General features: G+C 41.4%; 1 long non-coding RNA gene and 1 pseudogene across 2 annotated transcripts; one reads left to right on the top strand and one right to left on the bottom strand.

The window, feature by feature from the left end:
- Window positions 1-292: 292 nt before the first annotated feature.
- Window positions 293-17,439, bottom strand: LOC148152183 (uncharacterized). Its single transcript, XR_015758935.1, has 3 exons — window positions 17,229-17,439; window positions 5,732-5,840; window positions 293-351 (listed from the first exon to the last, which is right to left on the bottom strand). It is a non-coding gene; the product is annotated as an uncharacterized LOC148152183 (long non-coding RNA).
- LOC122555397 (C2 calcium-dependent domain-containing protein 4C-like) lies at window positions 17,307-19,163 on the top strand (annotated as a pseudogene). Its single transcript, XR_006313260.2, has 2 exons — window positions 17,307-18,248; window positions 18,909-19,163. The product of XR_006313260.2 is annotated as a C2 calcium-dependent domain-containing protein 4C-like (transcript).
- The last annotated feature ends 3,430 nt before the right edge of the window (window positions 19,164-22,593 follow it).

The following is a 22,593-nucleotide window of genomic DNA, read 5'->3' as shown; positions in this document are numbered from 1 at the left end:
TGATACCTTTAATTCCCACACTAATACAGTGGATGACATACTTCCAGCTTGTGATGAAGGTAGCTTCCTGCCTAACATATTGCAAGCTTATGCTTAATGAACAGCATAAAACAGCATCATCAGTGATTTAAAATCTTCAAATATGGATTGGTTGTAGCAGAGATGAAGGTGATCAGAGTTGCCAAGTCTAGGCCAACTCTCTGCAAGGGCATCTTATTTAGTTCTTCTCCCTTTACCATTCATTGTAGGCTTACACTTTCTTTCTCCTTCAGGTACTTATTAATTTCCTTCTGAAAATCACAAATACATCTGCCATTTTGTCAGGTTATGAATCCAGATCATAACCATTTCCTACAAAACAAAAGATTCCTTTATGTTCAACTCATCACTTTAAATCTGTCTTCTAGTTCTCATGCTTCCCACCAGTAGGAACAGTTTCACACCATCAACTCTGTCTGGGGACTAAAATAAAACAAAGAACTGTGGATATTGATGATCTGAAACATTAACAAAATTGCTGGAGAAAATTAACAGATCTGGCAGCATCTGTGGAGAGAATGCAGAGTAAACATTTCAAGTCCAGTGACCCTTCTTCAGGACTACAGAACTGCATCCCTTATCAGTGAACATAGAATAATGAAATATGCATGGCATTTCCGAGCAACAGCAAAGTGAAGAGCTTCACTTGTATAAATTAGAAAAAAAGACAGGCAAATGGAAATCATCAAATTGCATTTACAAACCACTAGGGAGCACTCTTTATCAACATTGCTTGAACATGATAATAAAAGTGATCAGGTTGAACAGCAGCCAGTTAGTAATGGCAGGAATAAAAATGAAATAAACTGAACAATATTTGATCTTGAATTTAGCACTTACCTTTTGCAGAATGCAGTGGAAGGTAGCTAATTATGAATACAATAGAATACCATAAATCAGACTTCATTGATAGCAAGCAGCGGTGGCAATGTGACAAGATAAAATAAAGTGAAGAAAAGTGAATGCATATGATTTTCCCTTGTGAAAAGACAACTATAAAAGAAAGAGCTTGCATAGCTTCAAGATTTCACAAAATTGTTCACGTTAATCCATTATCTTTTATATGCTTCATTATGTACGTAAAGATAGCAGGTAATTACCACAGAAAATCTTGACAATATTGCACAGAAAAAAAAAGTTCACTGATGAAATTGAAAGGCAGTACAATGCAATATCCTTATAACATTGAAGCCTCATTTGTAAGGAAGCACTTTTGTTTATTGTAAAGGATGGATGACATTTAAAAAAACACACAGTTGTGTTGACTCTTAAATGAATGGAATTAATAGTTGACCATTGTAACCATTGGATGTATGATAACATAACTAAACTTACATCTCTAAAGAGCTCACCTAGAAGGGTACTCAGCATTAAGCAGAAACCTTAACTTTTTCCAGACAAGTAAATGTCGCAACAGAATAACAGAGAGGATTGCCAGAAGAGCTACATTTAAATGAACTGTATCTTAAAACCGTAAGATCATAAAAAATAGGAACAGAAGCAAACTGGTCATCCCATCGCCCACGCCATTTCCAGGCAGTGCACCTCATACCATAACAATTTGCTAAGTCAATACATTTTTTCTGGTCCATTTACATATTATTATGTGAGTTTTGAGAAGATTTGTAGCTCAGGTTGAGGTTTTGGATGTAGGTTTTCTTGCTGAGCTGCAAGGTTCATTTCCAGATGTTCCGTTATCCTACTAGGCAATATCTTCAGTGGGCCTCAGGCGAAGCAATGCTGAAAATTCCTGCTTTCTATTTATATGTTTGGGTTTCTTTGGGTTGGCGATGTCATGTCCTGTGGTGATATCATTTCCTGTGGTGAAGTCACTTCCTGCTCCTTTTCTCAGGAGGTGGTAGATGGGGTCTAACTCAATGTGTTTGTTGATAGAGTTCCGGTTGGAATGCCATGCTTCTAGGAATTCTCGTGCATGCCTTTGTTTGGCTTGTCCTAGGATGAATGTGTTGTCCCAGTCGAAGTGATGTCCTTCCTCATCCGTATGTGAGGATACTAGTGAGCTACTTCCTCACATATGGATAAGGAAAGACACCACTTCGACTGGGACAACACATTCATCCTAGGACAAGCCAAATAAAGACACGCACGAGAATTCCTGGAAACATGGCATTTCAACCGGAACTCTATCAACAAACACATTGAGTTAGACCCCATCTACCACCTCCTGAGAAAAGGACAGGAAGTGACTTCACCACAGGAAATGACATCACCACAAGAAATGACATCGCCAACCCAAAGAAACTCAAACATATAAATAGAAAGCAGGAATTTTCAGCATTGCCTCACCTGAGGCCCACTGAAGATGTTACCTAGTAGGGTAACGAAACGTCTGGAAATTAACCTTCCAGCTCAGCAAGCAAACCTACATCCAAATTCTTCAATTATTTTTCATCATGCATTATCAGTCAATGCAATCTTTAGCTTTGCCTCTTTTCCTACCAAAATTAGTCACTTCCCACTTAAAGACTCAATGCGGATGTCACAATATACATAATATATTTAATGATTTGGATGAGGGAAGTTGATCACTAGGTTTGCAGATGACCCAAAAACTAGGTGAGGAAACATGTGATGAAAATGTCACAGAGTATACAGCGGGTTATAGACAGATTCAGTGAGAGGACAAAAACTTGACATATGAAACATATTGTGGAAAAATGTGAAGTTATGCATTTTGACAGGAAGTATAGAGGTGTTGAATATTATTTAAATGGAAAAAGGCAGCAAAAATCCACAGCTAAAGGGATTGGAAATTGCTGTGCATAAATCCCAAAATGTTAGCAAACAACTTCAGCAGCTAAAAGGAAGCAAAATTGAATGTTAGTCTCTGTTTTAATAGGGAATAGCGTATGTAAAAAGGAAGTTTTACCAAAACTACACAAGCCACTCATCAAAATGCAGCTGGAAAACTGAACCGTTTTGGGCCCTTTAGCTAAAGAATAATATACTAGCACCGGAGGCACTCCAGAGAATGTTCACTAGGTTATACAAGGCATGGAGGAATTTCCTTAAGGAGATCTACACGAACTTCAGTTAAGGCATTTGACAGGGTTCCTCATGGTAGGCTGATTAGCAAGGTTAGATCACATGGAATACAGGGAGAGTGAGACATATGGATACAGATGGTGAAGATGGTGATGGAGCGTTACTTTTTACACTGGAGGCCTGTGCCACAAGGATTGGTGCTGAATCCATGGCTTTTCATCAGTTACATAAATGATTTGGATGTGAAAGTGGGAGGAATAGTTATGTAAATTTGGAGATGATACCTAAGTTGGAGGTGTAGTGGACAGATAGGAATGTTACTTCAGAGTACAATGGGATCTTGATCAGATGGACCAATGGGCTGAGGAGTGCAGCTTAATTTAGATAAATGTGAGGTGTCATATTTTGGAAAGGCAAATCAAGGCAGGACCTATGCACTTAATAGTAAGGTCCTGGGGAGTGTTGCTTACCAAAGAGACCTTGGAGGGCAGATTCATTATTCCTTAAAAGTAGAGTCACAGGTTGATAGGATAGTGAAGAAGTGAACAGAAAGCATGCTTGCTTTTATTGGTCAGTGCACTGAGTGTAGGGAGGTCATGTTGTAGCTGTACAGAACATTGATTAGGCCCCTTTTGGAATATTGCATGCAATTCTGCTCTCCCTGCCATAGGAAGGATGTTGTGAAATTTGAAAGGGTTCAGAAAAGATTTGCAAGGATGTTGCTCGGGATGGAAGTTTTGTGCTAAATGGAGAGGCGGAATAGGCTAGGGCTATTTTCCATGGAGCATCAGAGGCTGAGGGGTGACCTTATAAAGGTTTATAAAATCATGAGTGGCATGGATAGGGTAAATAAACAAAGTCTTTTCCCTGGGGTGGGGGAATCTAGTACTAGTGGGCATAGGTTTAAGGTGAGAGGGGAAAGATTAAAAAGGGACCTGAGGGGCAACTTTTTCACACAGAGGGTGGTGCAGAGGTAATGGTGGAGGCTGGTACTAATACAACATTTAAAAGGGATGTGGATGGGTATATGAATAGGTAGGGTTTAGAGGGACATGGGCCAGATGCTGGCAAATGGGACTAGATTTATATAGGAAATCTGCCAGCATGGATAAGTTGGACCGAAGGGTTTGTTTCTGTGCTACACATCTCTTTGACTCTTTGACTCTAAGAGAGGTTAAATAGGTTGGGCTTGTACTCATACAAATTTTAGAAGAATGAGAGGTGACCTTATTGAACCATACAAAATTCTGAGGCAGCTTGACAGAGTAGATGTTGAGAAGTTGTTTTCCTTTGTGGGAGAGTCTAGGACCAGGGGATATCATCTCTATATAAAATAGATGAGGATTCTTTTCTCCCCTGAGGGAATCTATGGAATTCTTGACTGCAGAAGGTTGTCAAGACTGGATTGTTAAGTATATTCAAGGCTGAGAGAGACAGATTTTAAAACAGTAATAGAATCGAAGGTTATGTGGAAAAGGGAAGAAAGTGGAGCTGAGGATTGTCAGATCTGCCATTGAATGGTGGAGCATACTCAACAGGCTGAATGGTTTTCCTCTGTTCCTACCTCTTATGGTCTGCATTTAACTTTCATCTAACCATGCTACATTTCATGCTACACTTCCTATGTTCTCTTGAAGCCTTTTGTTATCTCCTCAAAATTCACAGTAACTTTCAAGTTTAATGTCATCTGTCAATTGTGCCCTGTAGATCTGAGTCCACATCATTAATATAGAATACGAAATGCAATGGTCCTATACATTACTTGACTGCATACCTTCCTCCCATCCAAAGATGAGTATTTGAATAATGTTGTAGCATTTATAAATCTACAGTTTGTTGACATTGCCCTCATATCTAAGGTAGATGTAAAATTATGCCCAGTATATCCACAATTTCCATCTTTACTTCCTTCACTATCCTCAGATTCATCCCATTAATTCCTGGTGTATTAACAACTTTAAGCGCAAATACCTCCAACTCTTTATTAATTTTAGCCTACTCAGTACCTCAACTTTCACTTTTCCATAATTACATTGGTCTCATCTTCTTCCTCCGTAATAGCTCATACGAAGTTTAGCACTTCAAACGTGCTGAAAATGTGTTGCTGGAAAAGCGCAGCAGGTCAGGCAGCAGCCCTTCTCATGCCCGAAACATCGATTCTCCTGCTCCTTGGATGCTGCCTGACCTGCTGCGCTTTTCCAGCAACACATTTTCAGTTCTGATCTCCAGCATCTGCAGTCCTCGCTTTCTCCACTTCAAACATGCCCTTAACATGTCCCCTTTTTGGTCCCTAATTGATACATGCCTTTTGCTATCGTTTTAATATTGCGTAATTGTAAACGTTAGTATTTCATTTCAATTTAGTTACTAGTCTTTTCACATGCTTTTAGTTTATGTTTTTCTATTTGCTTGTTCATTTCACCTCAAAATGCTCAATATTCTGCCTGGGTCTCATTTGTATAAATAAATGCTGTATACTTCATTCATCTTACGAACTTCGTCTTCTATCATCCAGGGAATTCTGGCTTTGGATGGCCTTCTTTCTCATCCTATGAGAATATATATTGACTGAACATGAATCATCCATTAAATGCTATCAATTTTTTAAGTTACAATTTTGCCTACTAGCTTTTGATTTAAGTTTATGTAGGAGAGATTATTCTTGATTTACTGAAAGTAGCCTTACTTTAATTAAATATTTAACTTTGGATTGTTCCTTATCCTTTTCCATAGATCATCTCAAATTCATGGCACAACGATCTCTGGTAAATGTACTAATGAAGTCCTTTTTAAGTCTAATGAAAACATGAAGGAAAATATCAACATTGTACTGTCACCTGGTTGAACATGCAAACATGTAACAGTATTGTGTGAAAAATAAGATATCTGAGATCTTAATGAATGGTAACATCACCACTGTGTCTCCTTAAGCAATAGAATATAAGGATAGAAAACAAAACAGGTGAACAAGGGACAAGGTGTGTGAACTAGAGTAGGTGTACTAATTGAATCAAGTATAGAGAATGAAATAGAGAGATTTAAAGATTGGCTCAAGAAAGTGAGGAACAAAATAGAAAGGAAAATGAAAATGCAAAATTGTATTTCTTTTTCTGCAGTGGTGAGATTGTTTGGTGTCTCATTAATATTTATCATGTTAATGCTCCACATAATCATTTATGCTCCACATTGGCAAATTCAACTTTCTGCACCATAGTTAATGATGTAAATTAATTGATTAATTGATGTAAAATTGCAGCAAGCTCAATGAGGAGGGACTCTTGTCTTGCACTGTTAATGCCTTACCTCTGAACCAGGAAATCTAGGTTCAAAGTCCCATTTGTTCCATCAGTGTGTAACAGTATCTCTAAATAGGTTGATGTGTGAAAAAAAACTAACAAGGACTTGAAGGTTGGAAAATTATTTAGAGTAGGATTAACAGCAGAGCTGCTAAATTATCCAGCACATTCTGATAGAAAAACTTTTTTAGCTGAAGAATATCATCTTCTTTGAAGGGCCCTATTGGACCGCACCTTTGAATCTGTTTTACTCTCCCTTACAAGCTGTCAGATCCGTTGAGTATTTCCAGCACATTCTATGTTTATTTACAATTTCAAGCATTCATATTTTATTTTTATTTTGGCAATCTCAGACAATTTCAAAGTCACAGTGTATCTCCAATATCTGAAGTTTTCGGCCATTTATGTATTAATGTGTGCTTTATTAGCATACCATTACTTTTACTAGAACAGTTAACCCAACATTGAGAAGAAATAGAGTTTATTTTTTGCCATGTAGCATTAAAACAGTAGTAACTTCTTTAAATTTCACATGCATACAAAGTTCAAAATTAATACTGAACTTTGTCTTTTCATTCTGTGTTGCAAATGATATTTGTGCTCACTGACAATTTTGTAGACAATTTGACTCAAGCTTGTACAGATTTTCAGTTGGCTGGTTGTATTTTACTGACAACTCAACACATAATCAACAAAGGTATTAATTTTCAATTTTTCTAGTTTTAATTCCAGGTATGAAAATTAAAGAGTCTTGGGAGCTTGCAAGTGGTCAGTCGTCCACTCTGGGTGTCAGAGCCCAGATGCTGTCCATATAAGGAATGAGGGCTGAAAGAACTGAATCAGAGGCAAAAAGAGGAATTGCTGGAAAAGCTCAGCAGCTCTGGCAGCATCTGTGGAGAGAATCAGAGTTAACATTTTGGGTCGCGTGACCTTTCCTCAGAATATAAGCTGCCACACCTGCCAAGCTTTTCCAGCAATTTCTATTTCGGTCAAAGGAATGAGGAGTCCTCTGTCAGGAAATCCACCAGCTAGCTTCAGTCTTTTTGCCCTATTATGGGTGTTTCCTTTCTGGAAGGAAATGGCAGAGAGGTAAGTATTAAGTGAAACTGGATGGCACTGTTGATGCAGGTGAGGAGGACCTTTGAGTGCAAAAGTCAGTGGTTCAGAGGGCTTGCAGGGTTAGTGGTGTCAGGGGTTAGGGTCAGTGACAGTAATTGAGGGAAGATATTGCAGGCAATAGTGAGCATGTTAGAACACGAGCCTTGGTGGAAGGTGAATGCTGCAGCGGAGATAGAGTGAGTGTGAAGTATCAGACAGAAGATGGGTCACTTCATGCTGTCAAAGCTGAGAAGCTCATTGATCTCCATCTTTCATTGATGGTCATTCATCCAGATGGCTGCAATTGATATAACCTGGCTGATAATTTTGGATTAGCTGGCATGGTCTGGTGTTTTGACCTCCTCTGCTGGTCCTGAGAGAACAGGATATCCCATCTGTACACCACCCCTTCCAGCAGGGCCTCCAAGTTACTGCCCACAAAGCAGGGCACCAATTTCCTCCTGCTTGTCATGTCCAGGCAAAGGTCAGGGCAGGATAGCTTTGGACTGATGGTGTTTGTCGAGATGCACTTCAGGCTTATAAAGATGGCACAGGCACAAGAAAAACTGATCAATTCTGGATGAATTGTTTCAGGAACAGCACGTGATAAGCTGGGGCTGGAATCAGTCTTGAGGGATCTCATGGGGCAGAGTAGGTAATTAATGAGATGTGTTCAGTAAGATATGGTGAGAAATTTTGCTCAGCTTCAAAGTGACAAACCCTCCAAAAATCTAGATGCAAATTGCACACAGCCCAAAAAAACATAACATTCAACTGAAAGTCTTTTTTTTTTAAATGTCTTTCAGGTTTGATTTTTAAGTTTCAGTGTAAAAAATATCATCAGTTTGAATTGTAAGTAGACTAGAGGACTGTTAAATCAAGTATAGGAGCTTTGGTTATTTATGAGAATGTGGTGCTTACTTCATTTCCTTTCAAGGCATTTCACTGGCTGTGTTACTATATAAGGTTACATTTAATTGAATAGAATTTATTTGTTTGTTGTTTATTTATGCAACACACTGTCTAAAGCGTAAGCAAGGAAAACTGAATTTGTACAGAAGTATAAGGTAACCTAATTTTTCATGAACATTAGTCATAGTGTTCGCTGTGGTTTAACTTGGCCTGTTTCCTGTAGGTACTGTCCAAGGAGAAAGTACTCCAGACAGACTCTGAGTCTCACTCCGGCTGTTTGGCCTCAACCACAAGCTACCCAGAGAAGAGGAGCCCCCTTCACAGTATGGCATGTTACATGATAAGATCGGTCTCTTGAACACTTGAAAAATTATCAAGCACCCACAATAATGGTGTAAAACATGACAGTAAAAATGATGTAAAATAAAAAAACATTAAAAGATCCAAATACCTGTTCTATAAAGCTATTGATCAGACTAATGAACAAATTGTCCATTTTAGGTAAGTTACTGGAGAGTGATTGGCACCTATTAATTCATGAGAAAGGGGAAGAAAATTTACAATTCAACAGGATATGTAGTATAAGTATATGCCTTTTGTTAAAAGCAGGATATTATTTGAAAATGTTCCTTGAGTTTTCTGTTTTTTGATTGCTGACTGTCCTGTTGTGCAATTTTGGAATTTTCTGTGTTAATATTTTAAAATAAATTGCCATCAACTCATATGTATCCCTAGTTAAAATAGCAATTTACAAACACTGCCCACCAGGGACAGTCCAACATCTTGTTTTTGTTCTTACCCCAAATGATTCATCCCCCAGTAATAACCCTTCCAGAGCAATCAGTAACAAACAAATCTGAGCCAATCTGTGCTACCTGTGAGATTGTTTGGAATGGAATGTTTACAAAACTACTTCCTACTAATCAATTGCATTTATCACTAAATAAACTTCCACAATTGCGTCACGTCATTCAATGCAAGCATCATCGTATCTCAACTATGCATTCATTGGTAGTACTTGTCATAATGACCTACTGCTATCGCAAAGATGCAAACTATAAATAGACTCAAACCATCTCTGCAACTGCATGGCAAAAAGTAAATAACTCAGACTATGATTTCACCTTAAAACTCAGTTGTTCTTTTCTAAGTATTAAATAAATGCAGATTTCAAGTTGAATCAAATAAACTTTGAAAATTACTTATTGCAATATATAAAAGAAGTAAAATCTAACAAATAAGATCTAGACAGCATCACAATATTTCTTGAGAACTGAATGTTATCATACAATCTGAGCAGCAATACCTAAACAGTGGCTGACCTCAACTTTATGTTCAGCACATTATCACAAAGGACACTGACCTTTGACTAAGAAACCAAAAAACTGTTGGAATCAAATCAGCTTTTTATACTTTTATCTTGAAAACTGAACTCAATGATCAGACCACATTGTGAAGGGGTATACCCTCCTCGAGTAGCTTGTAGTTGAGATCAAACACAAGAGTGAGACCCAGAGTCTACTTGGAGTACTTTCCCTTTGAACTGTACCTACAGGCCACCTCTAGGCAACGAGTCAAGTTCCAACTAAGAGAACACTGAGATTCACTAGAATTTCTAATCAGACCCTGACCATTGTCCCAGTAGCCCTGTAATTCCACGTTGGTTAGAGCAAACAAAATAAGAGCAGGAGAAGATTATGCCATTCAAACATGCTTTAAATTTCAACATTCAATTTTTGATCTTGGGATTCAATTGCACCTTCCTGCCTGCTCCCCATATCCCTTCATCTCCCAAGACATCAAATATCTATTGACTGCAGCTTTAAGTATATTCAATGGTTATGTATTGACGGACACTGGAGTAGAAATTACAAAGATTGAGACCTTTGCTCATCGCAATCCTTAAGAATTGGTCCATTATTCTGAAACTCTGCCCGGTATATGAATTTGTGTGTTCATTGAATGTGGGCATCACCAACTGGGCCAACATTTATTGCCCATCCGAGTTTCCCTGAAGAAGTTGGTGGTGAACTGCTTTTATGAATCACTGCAGTCATTGCAATGTCGGCACATACAGAGTAATGTGTGCAGTGGCAGGGGGGAGGAGGTTGCGTAATTTTGATCCAACTACGAAGGAATGGAGATATTGTCCACATCAGTTTGATGTGCTATTTGAATTGAAACTTTTAGATAGCAGTGTTCCCATCTGTCTGCTGCCCTTACCCTTGTTACTAAGATGACTGTCCTCCAACAACCACAGCAATCTTCCTTTTCGCGAGACATGACTCCAATCTCTGAAACATTCTTTGTTGATCTAGGGTTGATCTACTGACTTGATGGTAATGATAGAGAAATGATAGCTCATGAAGTTACAGATTGTGAGTAAATACATTTCTGCTGCTGCTGATGGTCCACAGGGTCTTATAAATGCCCAAACTTGAATTGTTGGATCTGTTTGACATCTATCCTATTCTGCCTGGTAGTAGTGCCACCAAACACAATGAATAATATCCTTATTGTGAAGGTGGGATGTTGACTCCATGAGGACTGACTGATGATCACTGTTATTGGCACTAGTGTTGAATTCCTCATCAACTACCTCAGGTCCAACCTTGCAGCTGCGTCTTTAGGATTCAGTCAGCTCAGTCAGCAATGGTACTATAGAGACACTCCTGTATTCAGAGTACATTCTGTGCCCATAGTCAGCCCTAGTGCATGCTCCAAATGGTGTTCAACATGGAGGAGAGCTGACTTTTCAGCTCTGTGGTAGGTAGCAATCAGCAGGAGGTTTCCTTTAGATTATGTTTTAGATGATGCCAGGAGGTTTCATAGGTCTGGGAGGCATTGTTGAAATCTGCCCGGAAAACCCCCTCCTGATTGTATACTAGTGTGCTGCCATGTCCTGATAGTCTACTTATTGGTGGGACACGACATATCTAGGGGTTGTGATGGCAATGGCTGGGATATTGTAAGATATGATTCAGTTAGAATGACTACGTCAGGAAATTATTTTTTCTGCAGATTGATATCTAATAATTTTTGACAGATGTGACTCAATCTTCTTTTAGTAAATCCTCAGATAGAGCATCCCAAGTCTTAAACACCCACTGTGTCAAAAAAAACTTTTATATTATCTTTGATACATTTTGTCATTACCCTTAAATTAGTTTCCTCTGATTCTCAATCTGTTTGCAAGTTGAAACAGTTTCTCCCTTTCTAATCTGTTCACAGACCATGATTTTAAATTCATCTGTAAAAGTTCCTCTCAATCTTCCCTTAAGAGCAGCACGAGGGGGAATGATGACACAATGGTGTTCTTGCTGGACTGCTAATCCAGGAACCTAGTTAATATTCTATAGGTCTAGGCTCAAATATAGCCACAGCATACAGTGGGACTTGAGTTCAATGAAAATCTGGAATTGAGAGACTTGTGATGACCCTGAATCTGTTGTCAATTGTCAGAGCAAAAGCCCATCTGGTTCACTAATGTCCTTTAGGGAAGGAAATTACCTGGTCTGGCCTACGTGTGACTTCATGCCCACAAAAATGATTGACTCAACTGCCCTCTGGGCAATAAATGCTAGTCTAGCATTCCCCTCTTCCAGTGAATGACGAGTGAAAAAAAACTAACTCTTCCAATGTATCCTTTAACTGGAGTCCCTCATTATGTAATTCTTCCTTTGCATCAAACTACATCTGTCCATTTAGACCAACCGAACAGGGCTTGTCATTAATGTAATTTGTTGTCAGGTTTCTGGTTTTGGTTCTGAATTATACTATTTGCCTCAAGTCATAGCAACTCAAATGCTTTGAGTTTAAGTGAATCTGGTATGTCCTTTAACAACAATTATTCTTTATATGACTATGTCAAGGGAGAGTCTATTATTTCTGGGTTGGTGAATGACTTACTACTCATTCATTCTTTGGTATGGCCTGCATCACTGGAAGTGGCAATGCATGCTGCAGTTTTAAGAAATGGTGGTTTGGATTTTGTTGAGAGGGCAGAGGTCTCACCACTGGGGCCAGAGGCAGGTGATGACTCTATTTTGGTGGGCCGCAGGAACTGGGATGGCCTTTATCAAAAGATGAATAATTAAATGCTTACTGCTGAGACTTTTGTCGAAGGACAGCAGCCAAATCCAGGAAATGCAGGAGACCCAATAGAAGGCCAGTAGCTCAGCAGCATTACTGCTGACAGTGGTTATTGCTGAACTTGTAATTGTTGGAAAAGGTCACCACCATAGAACAGCACTTGGAGGATGGGAAAATGGGTTTAAGGGACATTGATGTAAAACATCACAGGTTGAAGGTTGGTTAGACAGAGTCTCATTAGAGCTTTATTTCAGCTTACCCATCACAAAAATCTAATTATTAATTATTTGACCCCTATACAGATACCTAATCAAGATTTCATCCAATTATCCATGAATTAAACATTACCATTAGCCATTTCCTGATTGCACCTGCTCTGAAGCATCCTTGCTTGATCCCACTAGATGATAACAATCAGGGCTGGGCATAAAAAGTGAGTCACTGGGCAGGGTAATTATTGTTGCCCAGTTGTCCCTCTGTGAGCCATAAGAAAGTGCCCAGCCCTGTCTGCCTCCTTACAATCTGCCATATTACATATAATGGTCTCCTCATGCGGCAGTGAGCCCTCCTGATCTAGGCAAATTACCCACAGAAGCAGGAAGTGATCTTGAAGTACAAAAGATCAAAGAACAAAGTACAATCCAGCACAGGTACAGGCCCTTCAGCCCACCAAGTCTGCGCCGATATGTGACACTTTTCTAAACTAAAAACATTTTACCTTCACGTGGTCCGAATCCTTCTATTCCCTGCCTGTTCATTCTTCTGTCAAAATGCCTTGTAAACATTGCTATTGTGTGTGTTTCCACCACTTCCTTCCAGCAGTACATTCCTGGCACTTAACCATCTTCTGTGTAAAAAAACTTGCCTCTCAAATCTCCTTTCAACTTTCCCCTTTTTACCTTAAACCTAAGTCCCCTAGTAACTGACATTTTACCCTGAGAAAAAGACTCTGACTATCCATTCTATTCATGTCTCTCACAGTTTTATAAACTTCCATCAGGTCACCCACCAGCCTCCGATGTTCAAGTGAAAACGTGCCAAGTTTGTCCAATCTCTCATCATGGCTAATAGTCTCCAAACCAGGCAACATCCTGGTAAACCTTTACTGTACCTTCTCTACAGCCTCTACATCCTTCTGGTAGTGTGGTGACCAGAACTGTACACAGTATTCCAAACATGACCTAGCTAAAGGTCCTTGAAGCTGCAATATGACTTGCCAATTTTTATGCTCAATGCCACAACTAATAAAGGCAAGCATACCTTATGCTTGCTTGACCACCTTATCCAATTGTGTTGCCACTTTCAGGGAACTGATGTTAATGTTTCTCAGAGTTCTGCCATTTGTTGTATTCTTCCCTCCTATATTAGACCTTCTAAAATATATCTCCTCACATTTGACTGGATCAAATTCCATCTGCCATTTCTCCACCCAAGTCTCCAGCCAATCTATATTCTGATGTATCCTCTGGCAATTTTCTTCATTATCCACAGATGTCCCAATCTCTGTATCATCTGCAAACTTAATAATCAGACAACCGACTCTCTCATCCAAGAGATTGACATATATTACAAACAGGATCCCAGTACTGATCTTTGTGAAGCACCACTGGTCACAGATCTCCAGTCAGAAAAATACCCTTCCATTGTTATTCTTTGTCTTCTATGACCAAGCCTGTTCTGTATTCATCTTCCCAAGTCACTGCAGATTCAATGTGACTTTGCCTTCTGTATCAGCATGCCATGAGGGACTTTATCTAAAGCCTTGCTGAAGTCATTGTCAACACTGTCTACCACCCTGCCCTCATCAATCATTTTGTCACTCTTTCAAAAAGTTGAATCAGTTTTGTGAAATACAACCTTCGCTGGACAAAGCCATGCTGCCTATTGCTAATAATATCATATTTTTACAAATGTGAATAAATTTGTCCCTAAGAATCTTCTCCAATAGTTTCTCTACCACTCATTTAAGGCTCACTGATGTATAATTTCCTGGATTATCCCTGTTGCCCTTCTTAAACAAAAGAATAACAATGTCTATTCTCATGTCCTCTGGTATCTCTCCTATGACTAAACAGGATTCAAAGATTTCATACAAGACCCCAGCAATCTCCTTCCTCACCTCCCTCAGTGTTCTGGGATAGATTCCACCAGGCTCTGGGGTTTGGCTATCTTAATGTTTTTCAAAAAAACTGAAAACCTCCTATATTTATACTGACATGCTCTAAAATATCAACATACCACTTCCCAACATACCTGAGACTCACAACCTGCCATGTCCTTCTCCTTTGTGAATACTAGTGCAAAGTATCATTAAGGATCTCATCCACTTCTGAAGCTCCACCCATAAATTCCATCCTTTGTCCTTGGGTGAACCTACCCTTTCCCTAGCTTCTCTCTTGCTTCTTATATACATGTAAACTGCCTTGGGATTTTCCTTAATCCTGTTTGCTAAGTGTATTCTATGGCCTCTTTTAGCCCTCCTGACTCCTAGATTAATTTATTTCCTGCTGTCCTTATATTCTCCAAGGGCTCTGTCTGTCTTCAGTTTCATAAACCTTACCTATGCCTCCTTTTTCTTTTTGACTAAGCACACAATTTGTCTTGTCATTCAAGGTTCCCAAACATTGCCATGTTTATCCTACATTTTCACAGGATCGTGCTGGTCCTGAACGCTAATCAACTTCTGTGACTCAATTGCTCTTCCAGCAGGCAGCCTCCCTCTTGGTGGCTTCCCCATTTCTGGCAAGATTGCATGCCGTAGAAAGATGTGAGACACCCTCTACCAATGTCTTCTGCATTATTTTAATGACCTTCCCATATCCCAGTCCATCCCCAAGTGCCCAGAAATTTCCAGTCAGAGTTTCATCTTTTGGCAAATACATCCTGCTTGATTGTTCTGTTGGAAAGAACAAGTGTCTGTCTACGGAGAAACATGATTTGGAGGAGCCGATGGGGTGGACAAAGTTTAAAAATCAGACAACAAACACTCTAAAAGCTAGTACTTCCAAATCAACCTGTTCGACTGTAACCTGGTGTTGTGTGATTTTTAACTTTAACTATCTTGAAACAGTGAGCTGTCATTCTGGGTGTAGTAGTCTGGAGAGTCCACTAGTCAAGTTGGAGGACCTAGTTGTGTTTGACATGTAACAGATGTCTGGATGTTTCAATGCTGAAATTAATTTATTCAACATACATTCAGGTAGACCAGCTTGGAGTTTGTCCATAATGATGCCCAACTCATCTTCAAGTGCATGCTGAGTAATAGTTGAATTGTCAGAGGGACCCCTCTTGTGGATATTTGAAATTAAAAATGCGACCTTTCCTGGTCTCTCAGATGGATGGACAAACTGCCGTGACATTTTTCAAGAACAGGGGAGATCTGCCCAGGTCCCCGGGGAGTGTCTATCGCTCAAACAGCATCATCAGAAGTAGGTCCTTGCCGCCTGAGACTTTTTACTGTGGGCAGTTTGGATGCTGGGTGTCCTCACACATCATTGAGGCACAGTGGCTAAGTGGTTAGCACTGATGCCTCACTGTGCCAGGGATCGTGATCAATTTCCGCCTTGGACAGCTGAAGTGCAATAACTACACTAAAAATTGCGCTGTAGTGTGTAGGTCAGGTGGGTTGGCCATGAGGAAAATCCCCTGTGGTGTTATGAGGATAGGATTGGGTCAGGTACGTAGGTCTGAGTGGAATGTTTTTAGGAGGGTCCGTGCAGACTCGATGGCCTGAATGGCCACTTTCTGCACTGTAGGGACTCTGTATCACTGGAGATTGTCAGCTGTGGTTCAGGTTCTTTCTAGAACCTGGTGTTGAAGAGTTTAAGTTCAAAACCAAAATCAAATGTGGCGAAGTCGTTGTCCTGTCAAATATGTGTCCTTTTCAATGATAAATTCTACCTACCCGTTCCTTCTGGCAGGTAAAAAAACACTCCCGCGTCATTCAATGCAAGACTTGTTTTTTTGACAAACAACTATTTAAATAATCTCCGTATGTCACTTTCCTGTAACACTGAAGTTATCAGTCATATGAGAAAAGGGAAACATATGAAAGAAATTAGAACTTGCCGGGAAAATGCATTTGGTTGTGAAACACTTCGTGCAAGAATCTTTATAAATGCATTTTCCCGGCAAGTTCTAATTTCTTTCATATGTTTCCCTTTTCTCATATGACTGATAACTTCAGTGTTACAGGAAAGTGACATACGGAGATTATTTAAATAGTTGTTTGTCAAAAAAACAAGTCTTGCATTGAATGACGCGGGAGTGTTTTTTTTAAACATTGTGTTATGGATACATTTTGTTTTCCACAGCCGGTTTGGCTGTGACGAATAAGCACATCAGAACCAAACTTTAAGTCAAACCATTGGATAACATCCGGAGGAGCATGTGCGTTCCGAAACAGGTTCGCGACTGTTACTAGATTGGAAAAGCAAACAGCGGCGCCTGGCTATTACAGGTCTCCCCTGTGATAACACGATGGGTAATGCACTGCCAGACACCTTTTTCCAAACCAGGAGCAATTGTGGATGGGATGTTTGAGCGATGGGGTACGCTCAGGGCACTGGTATCCCTAACCCCCTCTTCCATTGCACCCCATTAGTGTGCAGCCACACGAAATGGTTATTCCAAACAGCGCACCCCCGGAGCTGCAGCATGTTTCTGTTTGTTTGTCTCTGTGTGTGTATGTATGTGTGCGCGTTCAAGATGCAAAGAGGTCGGAATCGGAGCGCCAGTCAGACAGGCTAAAGATGTTACTGACGCAGGGTGAGTGAGTGACGTTACCTGTTAAAGATCATTTAAAAATAGCTGCAGACAGCCGCTTCCTGCAGATCGCTAGCACAACTGTCTCCGAGCTGACCCGGAGTCCGTGCATTCCTGGTATCCATGGCTTCTTACATCTCCTTCAAAGGTAACATAGGAAGCATGCTGCCCTGGTCCAACCATGCCAACGCCAAAGTTGTCACCGCAGACAAGAAGCGGCGCTGCCACAGCTCCAAAGACATCTTCAGCGTGATGGTGACTCCCGACCGTATCCCCAAGTTCTTCATCCCGCCTTTGGACATCCCCCTTCCGCGGGAGCAGGGTCAGAGAGCTCAGGGAGGCGCCTCGTCACCAGACCTGCTGCTCTCCGACCGGTTGCAAGCCCCGGAAAGGCCCAGCTCCGAGAGGAGCTGCTCCGAGCCCAATGTGGCGAGGGAGCGGCTTCAGAAGAGGCCGAGCTGCGGGGGCCAGGCTGCTGGGGACCACGCCGACCCCCCAACCCGAGCTGCCATGTCCCTGCCCCATCTGCAGAAAATCACCACCCCTTACGGCTTCCCTGCCCTCGGAGAGGTGCCGCACATTAAGAGGAAGGAGTCACTTTTCTTTGAAGGCGACGTGGCGGAGGTGAGGAGCAGCAGGGAGAGGAGCGCGGTGCTGGGGAGGAGAAGCTGTGTTCGGGTCAGCAGCCTCGCTGGGTGGGAAGGGCAGAGAGCCAGCAACAGCAGCAGCAGCAGCAGCAGCTCGGGCTGTTGGGGACCCACCGCCGAGCGCAGCCCCCAGGGCAGCCCCTACCCCAGCTTCATGAAAGACAAGAGCAAGTTCCAGCTCCTCATCAAGAAACACCTCAACAGCATCAAGCGCATGAAGTCCACTCGGGCCGCTTGGCGGGCCGCCCTCTGAGTAGTCCCAGCTTCCTGAGTTGACAGATCAGAGACTCCTCGATTCCGCCGAGCCATTGTGTTTCATCATCATCTCCATCAGCCCATCGGGCAGGCCATCGGCAACACGGGCGGCTGGACTCCCATCCCCGGCTTCTCTCAGGTAAATGGCACACAGGGACCACTGGCTGATCTTGTGGTTCTCAAAAGTTATCACAACTCAAAGCGCAGATTTAGAAATGCTCAACTAGTCCAGCAATAATCTGTATGGGCTAACGTGCACATTTCTCCACAAATATGGACAACCTTTCATAGCTTCAGGCAATGCAGGTTAACTTTTTTTTTAATTTCAAAAATATACTTTATTCATAAAAACATACCCCGTCACTGGAGTAGTCCGGTGCAGCACAGAAGCATATGGAGAAACAAATATTGGTGTATGATTCTATCCAGCAAACTAAAGTATGCAGGACTCTATGAACATGCCTTTGAAGCTCAGGGATGGTCCGATACCTGAACGGACCCTTAGTTAACTTCTGCAGAAAGACCTCAGACCTTAGACTGAGGTTAACACTCGTCTACATCCCAAGAACGAATTAGCAAGGAGTGACCACCTGATGAAGGAGCGTCGCTCCGAAAGCTAGTGCTTCCAAATAAACCTGTTGGTCTATAACCTGGTGTTGTGTGATTTTTAACTTCGAAGAAGGAGCTAATATTGACGTCTTAGCTTGAAGTCGGTGACAAAGTTGCATTGTCTTACCCATTGCGGGGTCTGGGGAGGGTCGACACTGATTGTGACTGTTCTTTTGTGGTTTTTTGCCAGGTTGCTTATGAAGTCGTTCTCCGTTTGGTTTGGAGCAAGTTGTTTTATTTTACCGGCTGCCTTCGGGATACCGCAATGCTAATCGCCCTGTGCTAAAACAAATGACCATGTCCGAACAGAGCACTTTGCAAATACAAGGTGCTGCACTGTATTCGTGTCCGTTCTTGTAACATGAGGATTTAGATTGATGTGAACTGTATCAGTATTAAAGTGTACTCGATTTACTTGCAAACAATAAAGCATTGTTCGATAGTGTGTTGCTGGTGATTTAAGTCTCTTAACTAAATTGGCAAAAAGCACAAGTCGCCACGTCTAAACGATGTACCTATCCCGCGGCTGGAGAACCACGGTACAGAAGTCTCAATAAACAACAGGGCGACGTTGGTCAGAATACAATCTGCCCCTGTGGATTAGGATCAATATTAACTTATCTCCGCCTGCAAAAACAATCAAAGTGGGAAATGAATAAACGCTGTCGGTTCTCGCAGACTCCAGCTGTTAGACATTTATAATAATTCAATCGTCAAAGTTGATTCCTTCAAAGGGTTTGAACTCGATTGACCCTCACAATCTGCCCTAGTTAACGTGCTGGCACCATTTTTGCTGCAGAAGCGCGTCTTACTTAAGTTCACTCCCTTTGCGCACTCATTGTAAAACTTTCCATTAAGGAGCAGTCAGCAGAGGTTCAATTATAAACGGATTTTGAAAGGTGAGTGAAGTAATTGGAGTTCAGAACTGGCAAGGTTTAGAAAGATTCGCAGATGGAAATCCAATTTTTTTTTAAGGAACTGTAAAGGATTATTCAGAAGATGCCCTAAATACTTTTCAGCAACTAAGAGGAAGTGAGGACTACAGATGATGGAGAGGTCGGAGTGGAAAAGCACAGCAGGGCAGGCAGCATCCGAGGAGCAAGAAACACGACGTTTCGGGCATAAGTCCTGATCTGAGGATCTCAATGCCCGGAACGTCGACTCTCCCGCTCCTCGGATGCTGCCTGACCTGCTGCGCTTTTCCAGCAACACATTTTCAGCTGCTGTCTGCCGTGCTGTGCTCTTCCAGCGCCACACGTTTCGACAATGGGTTATGTAGTGACAACAGGACTTGGTATTGGCAAGTGTGAACTGATTGGTTTGAATAATGAAAAGTCCAAGTAATTATACTTTAATTGTAAATGGTCTCAGCACTATGGAAGGACGCAGATTACAGAATACAGGTTGACAAGAGATCAAAGGCAACTTCTGAGGCGTTCAGGATGGGACAGTCTAAGCATTAAGCAGTCTGAGGCATAAGATACTAAATAAAGTCACTGGAATTAAAATGATCACAACCATAAATGCCCAGAGATGATAAGGCTGTGAGGCTGATTTGGATGTTCTGGCAAAGATCGCTTGATGCAGGAGCCATTTCTGTGGGTTGAGAAATTGCACATACTATTGTCCTATTTTTTTAAAAAAAGTCAGCATGCATTTCTAAGGGGTAAATCATGAAGCTGATTGTGAGGAGATTACTAAAGTAGTGGCCAGGGAATGTCTACAGACATATATTTGGATTTCCAGTAGGCAATCAATGAGAAACCATTAACTAAAGTTAAAGTCACGGAATTGAAAACAAAGGGCCAATGGGCTAAGTGTCAGATGGAGTTTAATTCAGATAAATGCAAGGTGCTGCATTTTGGGAAAGCAAATCTTAGCAGAACTTATACACTTAATGGTAAGGTCCTAGGGAGTGTTGCTGAACAAAGAGACCTTGGAGTGCAGGTTCATAGCTCCTTGAAAGTGGAGTCATAGGATCGTGAAGAAGGCGTTTGGTATGCTTTCCTTTATTGGTCAGAATATTGAGTACAGGAGTTGGGAGGTCATGTTGCAGCTGTACAGGACATTGGTTAGGCCACTGTTGGAATATTGCATGTAATTCTGGTCTCCTTCCTATCGGTAAGATGTTGTGAAACTTGAAAGGGTTCAGAAAAGATTTACAAGGATGTTGCCAGGGTTGGAGGATTTGAGCTATAGGGAGGGGCTGAACAGGCTGGGGCTGTTTTCCCTGGAGCATTGGAGGCTGAGGTTTGTAAACCTTAGAGGTTTACAAAATTGAGAGGCATGGATAGAGTAAATAGGCAAAGTCTTTTCCCTGGGGTCAGGGAGTCCAGAACTAGAGGGCATAGGTTTGAGGTGAGAGGGGAAAGATATAAAAGAGACCTTCGAGGCAACTTTTTCACATGTATGGAATGAGCTGCCAGAGGAAGTGGTGGAGGCTGGTACCATTGCAACATTTCAGAGGCATTTGGATGGGTATATGAATAGGAAGGGTTTGGAGGGATATGGGCTGGGTGCTGGCAGGTGGGACTAGATTGGGTTGCAATATCTGGTCCCGCCTCAGGCGACTGACTGTGTGGAGTTTGCACATTCTCCCCGTGTCTGCGTGGGTTTCCTCCGGGTGCTCCGGTTTCCTCCCACAGTCCAAAAATGTGCAGGTCAGGTGAATTGGCCATGCTAAATTGTCCGTAGTGTTAGATAAGGGGTAAATGTAGGGGTATGGGTGGTTTGTGCTTCGGCGGGTCGGTGTGGACTTGTTGGGCCGAAGGGCCTGTTTCCACACTGTAAAGTAATCTAATCTAATCTAATCTAATCTGGTCGGCATGGACGGGTTGGACCGAAGGCTCTGTTTCCATGCTGTACATCTCTGACTCTGACTCTAAATGATTGAGCTGTTTAGGGATATGGCTGAGTTGCTGAAGCCAAAGTAATGGATAATAGCTAACCGAGTTATTTGGAAGAAGGCTGGTTGGCTCTGTAGTTTTTCAAGTTAATCTGTGCTTTAAATAAAGCTGACAGCATAGGCACATTTCGCTTTCTGGCTGAGACTTGGGATCTGCCTGTTTGTCCTGCCCCTGAGGGTGGGAGTGAGTAATAAACCACCACTGATGAAAATGGCCAAGGAAATGGCTTAAGATGAAGCATCAGCAGAAAATGAGCCAAGAAAGTCGTTCAAATGGAATGTGAATTTCTAATTAGCAGAATGTTACTGTTGATGATGCACAAGAACTGTGCTGGGATCTAATGACTTGGATGAGCATGATAGGTATGATTTGGAGGTGCCGGTGGTGGACCAAGGTGGACAAAGTCAGGAGTCACATGACACCAGGTTATAGTCCAACAGGTTTATTTGAAATCACAAGTTTTCAGAGCACTGCCCCTTCATCAGGTGAGGTGGAAGCATGCTTCCCTTCACAACCTGAGGAAGAAGCAGCGCTGGGAAAGCTTGTGATGTCAAATAAATCTGTTGGACTATAACTTGGTGTTATGTGACTTCTGACAGACAGGTGGTAGTATAAGCAGCATGGAGGAAAACATGAAGTTACAAAACAATATCAACAATTTTAATCAATGGGTAAAATCATAACAAATAGGCTTTGCCATGGGCATAAATAGAATTTGCAGGTGTCAGGAAAGTTTAGATGCAAAAGCAACAGGAACAATTCATCGATTTTACTGCTGCTTCACTAGAGATACTTTTGGGTACAGTCAGAATGAGGAAGAGTATTTTTTTGACAGCAATGAAAAGTAAGAAAAAGAGTTCTTACCAAATTGGTGGCAAGGATAGCATTTACTACCCATTCCTTTTTACTCTTGAGAAGGTGGTAATGATCTCTTTTCCTGAACTGCTGTAGTTTATATGCATACGTACT

The sequence above is a fragment of the Chiloscyllium plagiosum genome, unplaced genomic scaffold (assembly GCF_037043375.1).
Source record: "Chiloscyllium plagiosum isolate Xiang-an unplaced genomic scaffold, Cpla_swu_hap1 HiC_scaffold_1, whole genome shotgun sequence".
In the NCBI taxonomy this organism is placed as follows: Eukaryota; Metazoa; Chordata; class Chondrichthyes; order Orectolobiformes; family Hemiscylliidae; genus Chiloscyllium; species Chiloscyllium plagiosum.
This window is presented reverse-complemented; position numbering and strand designations above follow the sequence as displayed.